Source organism: Loxodonta africana, chromosome 13, assembly GCF_030014295.1.
Source record: "Loxodonta africana isolate mLoxAfr1 chromosome 13, mLoxAfr1.hap2, whole genome shotgun sequence".
Lineage (NCBI taxonomy): Eukaryota > Metazoa > Chordata > Mammalia > Proboscidea > Elephantidae > Loxodonta > Loxodonta africana.
The window spans coordinates 17649499-17655128 of NC_087354.1; the positions used below are offsets into that span (position 1 = coordinate 17649499).

The 5630-nt window shown below is 38.2% G+C and overlaps 1 pseudogene; it reads right to left on the reverse strand.

Annotated features, from left to right (window-relative positions):
- Nucleotides 1-3641: 3641 nt before the first annotated feature.
- Nucleotides 3642-4726, reverse strand: LOC100669580 (calcyclin-binding protein-like; annotated as a pseudogene).
- Between the last annotated feature and the right edge of the window lie 904 nt (nt 4727-5630).

Sequence of the window (5630 nt, forward strand, 5' to 3'; positions counted from 1 at the left end):
TCCCCCTGCCCACAGTAATTAGCTGAAACTGCTGGTTAGGACAATTTAAAGTAACCTAATTTGTAAAGTGATAGATCAATTGTCAACATAAATATCAAAAAGTAAAACCAATTCCGTTAGGGACAGGAGCAACAAACCAGACCAAAATAATGGTGCTGGACTACAAGGAAACCACAGCCATTTCAAACTTCTCTTCAAGGAGGCACCTGAGTTTAACGCAAATCATTAACAACAGCAAAATTGTCTTGATTTACACACACTTTTGAAATATGTAACATGGTGGTGAAAATGTTGGTACCATTACTCAAATTCGTACTTCTCTTTAAGCCAAAACAAAACAAAACATGGACTGCTCATTGGCATCATTATCTCCACCTCGATATGTCTTGCATACCTGCTCCGCTGCACTGGTTCAAGACAATTAATCCTAATATCCAACCCCTCCTGTGGTAATTTCTCATCTTGGCAGGTCTCTTTCTGTAATGACTAAAGGGGAGTGGCTGAGTTCCCAAGGCATGGGCTGAGGCAGATGCACTGTTCCTTACAGGCATAAACAGCCTGTTCTAACCCTCCTTTCTTTCTTTCTTGTCTCCATTCCTTCTTCCCATCTTTCCTTTTTCTCTTCGCCTCCCCCTTTCCATCCTTCCTTTGCCCTTGCTACCTCCCTTACTCCCCGCCTTTCCTCTTTCCTTCCTTCTTTCATCTACCATTTCCCTCCCTTCTCCTTCCTCTTTCCTTCCTTCCATTCTTTCTTTTCCATTCCTTAAAAAACAAATCAGATTTCAAAAAAACAAAAATAAAACAAAGCAAGTCAGTCCCTGCAGAAACCTCACCCAGGCTTTCAGCACAATGAAGAACTTTGTCTGCAGCCTACTCTACAAAGTGTAATTAGGTGATTGATAAATGGCAGGTAGCAGTGGAGATGAAAATAACCTCTATTATCATGCTTTCGTTATTCAGAGAAAGAGCTCCAGTGTCCTAATTTTTTCAACCCATTTCAATTTCATATTTATGAAAAGCTAGCTCCCGACACTCCCCAGCAATCTGCTTATTGAACATACTTTTCTGCAAGCATAATTATATCTCCCATCCCTTGATATTGCATCCTTTTATTTCATTTTCCTCTAAACCTACTGTGGTGCTGACTGCCATCACAACACTTCGTCCTCTGACCAAGAGAATAGGTCATTGATTTTTTTCCCCCCAAAGCCAGTACCACTCTGTGAATTGGTCTCGATCCCCAGAGAGAGAGTAGAAGAGAGAGAGAGAAATGGGAGAGCGTGATAACACAACCATCGGACACTGGATCAAAGGTCCCCACCCACTCCAGTGTGGCTACATTGTGTCTCCTGCCTCCGTGGATGCTGTCTCCTCTAATGATAGACTCCGCTGTGTGAGTGCTCACACTTGAAATTGGATGTCATTTCTGTGTGGGCATATGATTGTCATATGGACACATGAGCTTTAGCCAAGATCTGCATTTGGAAAGCAAGTGAGCAACAAGGACAATATCCATTAGTCTATTTTTTTTTTTAGCAGAATAGACAGACTGCACATCTTTTATCCCCATTTTAAATGGATTGGACAGATTGAATATTTGCCAATAGCTTTGCAAATCACCTCGGTGTGATGCTATACAGTACTCTGAATTTGAAGCCAACAATAAAGGCAGGCAAATGGGTATCGTCTAGGTTTGTGTTTCTTATAAGCCACAGCTTGGTAGACACTGCTTCTCTTCTGTGTTTATATGATTCTAAAAGTGACTAGTAATTCTCCCAGAATATATGTTTTATTGGACCAGCATGGGAACAACCAATTAACTATTGAACAAGAGTCTGTTGCAGGCTAAGCTCTTATCCACAAATTAGGAAAATAGTGAACTACAAAGCAGAGAGAATTATTTTTTCAGGGAAAGGGTAATGGGTACAAATAAGATAAATTTACTTTTCAAATTTACTGTAATTGCATGTGAACTGTTTTTGGATGATATTTCCAAATAATCATTTAATTTGATGTACATGTAAGGGAAAAACTCCCAAATACATTTGGGACTTTGGTTGAATATTTTTCATCTTATGACTGTATTTTTTGTATATGCAGAGGTACATGTGTATGTGTCTACATTTGTGTGTTATTTTTTTGTTTGTAAAAACATTGAGAATTAGGTATTTCTCCCTTATAAAGTAGATCACCCAAAGGAGAACCTCTCCAGACATTTTATGAATAACATACTACCATTGTGTAAAAATCACTGGATTTCCATTCTCCCCGTTATGTCTATATGTGTTTCCATGAGTGTTCATGTTTTGCTTGTTTGGTTTTATTTTTGATCACCATAAGAATTAGCATTAACAGAAAGACATTTTACCCCCAGGACAAGACAAATGATGTATCCATTCTGTCTTAGTCATCTAGTGGTGCTATAACAGAAATACCACAAGCAGATGGCTTTAACAAAGAGAAGTTTATTTCCTCACAGGAAAAAAAGAAAGCAGGCTAAAAGTCCAAATTCAAGGTGTCAGCTCCAGGGGCAGGCTTTCTCTCTCTGTTGGCCTTCTCATCAATTCTGCCACCCCCACCCCCACCCCCCCGGACTGGAAGCTTCTGTGCTCAGGGACTCTGGGTCCAAAGGACACTCTCTGCTCCTGGAACTGCTTTCTTGGTGGTATGAGGTCCTCCACTCTCTGCCTGCTTCCGTTTCCTTTTATCTCTCTTTTGTAAGATGAAAGGTGGTGCAGGCTACATCCCAGGGAAACTCTCTTTACATTGGATCAGGGATGTGACCTTAGTAAGGGTGTTAAAATCCCACCCTAATCCTCTTTAACATAAAATTACAATCACGAAATGGAGGACAACCACACAGTACTGGAAATCATGGCCCAGCTAAATTGATACACACATTTTTGGAAGGACATAATTCAATTCATGACACCTTACTTACATCAGTTTATCTATAATTGAAAATGCTGATAAAAAAATACTTTATCTTTAATTGAAAGTTTGTCTTTAATTGAAAATGCCTAAAAAAGGAGCCGTTGTGAAATGCTGAAGTTTCTAATATACTAAAGATGGCTTATACAAAGAAATATTACTGTCTGGACTATCCTGACATTATAAACAGGAATTATTTCTTGTTAATATAATATCCTTTTCCTTCTACCTCACCTTTCCTTTTCTTTTTCCAAAATTGTTGATTTAAATCTCCGTTAATGTCTAAGTATTTCTACGGGTCGCTATGAGTCAGAATCAACTCTATGGCAATGGGTTTGGTAGTTTTTTATTCCTTGGAAAAGAAATGACTGTTTTCCTTGGTTCTTATTCTAAATATGAATTTTCATGACTAAAAAAAAAAATTCATCTTCTTTTTTGGTTTATAATATTTTACAACTTCTAGCCTAAACACTCTCAACATAGGTTTTCTTCATTCCCAAAAGATAATTCTCCATTTATCTTTGACATGCATACTTTTGCGAAAACAGAGGAACTAGCTTAATTTTATTTGGTCATCTCATTTTCTGTACATGTGGATTCAATTCCTCATATCTTAGGATGAAAAATTCTTGAATGCTGAAAGTCATTCTGAAATTAGTTATTTAATAGATTATTATGATAGTTTTATATGTATACATATGTACATATAATTCAATATGATATGGTAAAAAAACTAGTAAGTTGGATCACTGACTAAATAGATAAAAAGCAATTCTTTTTTATTGGACTTTAGATGAAGGTTTACAGAGCAAACTAGTTTCTCATTAAACAATTAATACAAATATTGTTTTGTGATATTGGTTGCCAAAGTCACGTGTCAACATTCTCCCCTTCTCAACCTTGGGTTACCCACTACCATAACAAAAAAAAAAAAATCTTTTTTTTTATTAAACATATTTTATTTAAATAAATCCTCCAGTAGGAAATGGAGAATTCATTGCCTTTACTTAGAAGTAGGCTGTGTAAATAGATACATCAAATTTTATCTGTGCAGCTCACCAACACTCCCTTTTTGAAAACATCAGTACTGCCACATCACAGTTCCCGAAAGGACCTTAAAAAGTCTCAGAATTCTGTATCTCCTTTGGCTTGCTTCTCTCTTGATTCTACTCAGGCTTTATTAATGGTTTGTTTCATCCCGTCACCTCCATCTTCATAACTTTTCTTTAGAGCATTCACCAGTCCCTCACTAGGATCTGTTTCGGTGTCGTAGGAAGGCTCTTCTTTCTCTTTGCATTCTTTTTCAGCCTGAGTCAGATAGTCCCACTGCATGTTTTCAGCTTTCTACACAAGAAAAGAACTGTATCGGTCTTGACTTTTTTTGAATTGCCTTCCACAGAGGTGGATATCAAGAGGTTGTTCATGATCATGGAGTACCTCTTCCCATTTAGATTCTTTACCAGAACATCAACTGACCTCTCTGTGAAATGCACCTGTACCTTCTCAGGGGGGACTTGAACTCCAGTTAAGGTAATGTAGATTTTCACAAACTTCTCTGATCCCATCCATAATTACTGATTTTCACTCTTTTTTATCCCCCTGTAATGGGAACAACCACAGTCTCTGGCGATTTCACCGTCAAGAGGGTCTGCTCTCCTCTGTGATTTTTGCTGCATCTTGTTCGGGATTTCTGTCTCGCTCTTGGATTTTTCAGCTGTAAAGGCATCATGTACTCTTTTTCTAGTGGCCTTTTCTAGCAACACCTTTACCTCTCCCACATCTTTCTGTAGCTCTTCCAAAGCAGAAGCTATGGTAGGGCTGGGTCAGACCTAAGGCTGGAGCTGCAGCCACGTAGGGCAGAGAACAGGAAACACCACACCTAGCATGCTCGCCAGAGTGCAGACAGCACCAGTACTAGTCTCAAAAAAAGCAATTCTTGGCAGAGGAAAGCACTATTATTATTAGGTATTAGTATCCCAGTATCGTACTTACTAGTTGTATAAACTTGGACAAGTTATTTCACATCTTGCATCTATAAAATGGGAACAAGAACTGGCTCACGGAGTTGCTACATCAATTTAATGACATCATCAATGCAAAATACCTCGTGCTGGGACTGAGTTAGAGTAAAATCGCAATGAATTTTAATTACTCTAATTCTTAAAAAAAGAGCCCTGATGACACACAATTGTTAAGTGCTGGGCCGCTAACCAAAGGTTGATGGTTCCAACCCACCAAGTGGCTCCTCAAAAGAAAGTCCTGGCAACTTGCTTCCATAAAGATTACAGGCTAGAAAAACCCATGGGGGCAGCTCTACTGTCACTTAGGGTCTCCAACTGGACAGCACCTAACGACAACAGTCCTTGAAACTCATATCCATTAAAATAGCATTAAAAACAGATCCCCCCAACAACAGATTATCCCTCTTAAATACACAATGTCTTTTGAACTATTACAGCTTCTGGGTTTGATTGCGTTCTAAAATAACCATCGCACATGCATCCTTTTCAAAAACTGAGATAGGATATAAAGTTTTTTTCTTTGACTTCATTTCAGAAATTCACTGTGTCAAAAAGCTTGTTAGACACACACCTGTTATCCTTTAGGACCCTGGTTTGAATTTTTTTTTTTTCACTTACTTTTATGTGTCATGGAATCTATTGATACTTTAATAAGATATAATCTTATGTCCCTTCCCC